Source organism: Cicer arietinum, chromosome 1, assembly GCF_000331145.2.
Source record: "Cicer arietinum cultivar CDC Frontier isolate Library 1 chromosome 1, Cicar.CDCFrontier_v2.0, whole genome shotgun sequence".
Classification (NCBI taxonomy): domain Eukaryota; kingdom Viridiplantae; phylum Streptophyta; class Magnoliopsida; order Fabales; family Fabaceae; genus Cicer; species Cicer arietinum.
In genome coordinates, this window is record NC_021160.2 from 27492274 (window position 1) to 27495831 (window position 3558).

A 3558-nucleotide genomic window follows, 5' to 3' on the forward strand; every position below is an offset into this window, starting at 1 on the left:
AATTTTTGGAAAAATGATCAGGGAAATCGATTTCCCAATCGATTGGATGAGTTACAGGGACTTCCCTAATGTGACATAATCGATTTGCCAATCGATTTTATAATATGTTTTTCAAAACCAATGAAGAAAATCGATTTGGAAATCGATTTGGCCATGCAGGAATTCAGCAAAAATCGATTTGGAAATCGATTGGCATTAAGTCAGGGGCTGAGATATGCCCCGTGATAGGTGACACCTCGGTAAACTGTACTGACCCATGATAGGTGGTACGTTTATGATTTACGCATTTTAGTAAATCGTGCTGACCCGTGATAGGTGGCACCTCGGTAAATCGATTGATTCAGCCCAGGATTCTGTTTTCATTAAAAACCTTCACCCCAATCGATTGACTCAGTGAAAATCCTCAGTTTGAGTTAGATGATTGATTACTCATTAACTTATCCATGTCTTGATTTGTTATGTGTTAATTAGGAGATTGAGAACTTCATTTTACTTTCATTTTTAATTGGCAAAGTATTGTATGAACTTTTCGCATATTGAAAATCCTGTTAAGGTGCACGCTAAGTTGAAAAGTTATTTTGAGCATTTAAAAATTTAATTGCTATGTGTTAACTGTTATTTTTTTTGGTTGGTGACCCTTTACAATTATTGTGGAAATCTGGGCTTTGGCCTCAGATGAGAGTCAGGACGGTCCTACCGGTTCGTACCCTACGGACGGGAATGGAGATGGGAACGCTTGACTGCAGTTACGTTAGGAGGATCTCACGGGGCGCGTGGAGATCACTCAAGGTGTATAGCTTTTTGGTAGGATGATCAGATTAGGATGATGTATAGGGACTAGGTGTCCTTCTTTTTGGATTGGAGTATTTTTAGTTTGGAAAATTGTACTTATACTAATATTGTCAGTTTGACATCTTATTTGAATGGTTTCCATGTACCATTTGTTGTTGTGTAAATGTTTTGGATTTATAATTGGAGAAACTTTTCCGCTGCTTGTAAATTATAATGACTCAATTATTTATCCAAAGGCATTTCCTGATTTAATTCTTTGTTTGTTGTTAATTACTTTTTTAAAAAAAAAATATACCCTCGCTTTGAAAAACGGGGTGTTACAGAAGGCATCTACAAATCTTTACCAGTTAATTGCCCGAGGGTACGACCTCTATAAATTCAGCATTTCCCCTCCAATTTTACCACAACTTCCTCACTTTTCTTCTTTATCACATCTCTTCCTTACATTCAAATATATCTATTAGTCAAATATTTTATTTTTATCATGGAACTATCAACGAATCATAGAGCTGAAATTCAATATATTATAACATTTGTAAGTTTATTGAATTTTATTTTATTTTATTTTATGTTATTTTATTTAATTTTATTGAATTTTATTGAATTTTATTTTATTATATTGTATTTTATTGTATTTTATTTTATGTTATTTAATTTTATTGAATTTTGTTTTATTTTATTTTATTTTATTTTATTTTATTGAATTTTATTTTATTTTATTTTATTGTATTGTATTATATTATATTTTATTGCATTTTATTTTATTGTATTGTATTGTATTATATTATATTTTATTGTATTTTATTGTATTTTATTTTATTGTATTATATTTTATTTTATTTTTTGTTATTGTATTTTATTTTATTTTATTTTATTGTATTTTTCAATTTGGTTACTTATTTTATTTTTGTTAATTTCAGTCACCTTTAAATGATAAACTGAAATGTCACGGTAACATCAATAAAAAAACCAAATGAAGCCATACTACCATATTTGCAAGAGGCCGGCTTCGGTAAAGTGGTAAAACTTGGAAATTATAAACTACATGTTGGTCTCATTACTGCTATGGTGGAGAGATGGAGACTAGAAACTCACACATTTCATCTTCCAGTAGGTGAGTGCACCATAACTCTGGAAGATGTATACTATATTTTAGGATTAAATGTTTCTGGTTTTCCTGTTAGCGGTTCAAATTTTGTGAACGTTAAAGAAATTTGTCAAGATTACTTAGGAGTTATCCCACCTCAAGGAGCAACAAAAGGTAACTCTATTAAATTAAAGTGGCTCAAGGATACGTTTGACGATGTTGGTGAAAATGCACATGTATTAGAAAAACAAGCATCTTGTCGAGCATACATCCTACGTATGATTGGAGGGTTATTGATGTCTGACAAATCCAACAACCGGGTACATTTAAAATATCTTTCACTGTTATGAGATTTACAAAAAACATCCCAATATAGTTGGGGTTCAGCCGTTTTAGCTTCACTATATAGAGAACTATGTCTTGCAACAAAATCCGGTGTAATGTCTATGGGAAGTTGTGCATTGTTGTTGCAAAATTGGGCATGGTATCGTTTGTCTTGTGTCGCTCCAGAATCACCAAATCCATAGATATTTCCACTTGCACAAAGGTAACCATTGCAAATAAATTTTATATATATATTTTTTCTTTTTTTAAAACCATTTTACTAATTTATTATAATTTTTATTTTTAATATATTCGGCAGATTTAACTTTGGTGGTCTAAATTTTGGTAAAGTTCCTCATAACGACATAGAAGGATACCGAAAAACAATTGATCACATGATGGTTGAGGAAGTAATATATTCATTCACATTTATTTGAACTTTTTAAATATTTTGTTTTTAATACTTGTTATAATTACTTTAGCTTGTTTTTTTTTAAATATCAGTTCTATTGGAGACCTTATCTGATGTTCCAACATGAAGTTTCAGAGGAAGAGATGGTCATTTGGACTGCATGTACCTATCTGCATTGTTTTCATATTGTTGAAAAACCTCATACAGATAGGGTCACACTTCAGTTCGGCTTCCATCAACAAATACCACAACCACTGGAGGACATGAGAGCGTACCATGAGGTCGACATGAGGCATGAGGTTGATGATAACTGGAATTGGGTTTGGAGGGAAGAAATTCAACATTGGAATGAGCGTCACAATTACGTGTTGCAAGGTAAGATCGTAGAAGGTCTTTTATGCCACAACAAAGAATATATGATTTGGTTTAGACAACACACCAAATTATTTATATCGGTCGAACAATATCTCTGTGATCCCCGTTTGCAACCACCGTCGTATCCTTCTGTTCCGTCGACCTCCCAATCAAGCCCACAACAACAAAACATGACACAACCGTCTCTATCATCACCTCATCTACACGTCCCTAGTACAGAAGTTCCATATCCACCAACGACTCAGTACTACGTTCCGGTTCTAGAAATACCAACCCCCGGTCATCCAACAGAAAATGGACTTTTCTATAATTTGTTTGGAACTCAGTGCACAACTCTTGAGTCGGCTTCTGTTGTGTTTGACTCCATGTATAATATTCCGTCTCAAACTTATATGGAAACAACTAGTAGTGGTTCTAATCCACCTACAACTAACGTTCAGGATAATGATCAAGATGAACCAGAAGAACCTCAACTCGTTCAAAGGGCTAGACGAGTTCGACGAAATCCTAGATGTGGAACTGGAGGTCATTTAGGTGGACATTAATAAGATGTATTTTTTGATTAATT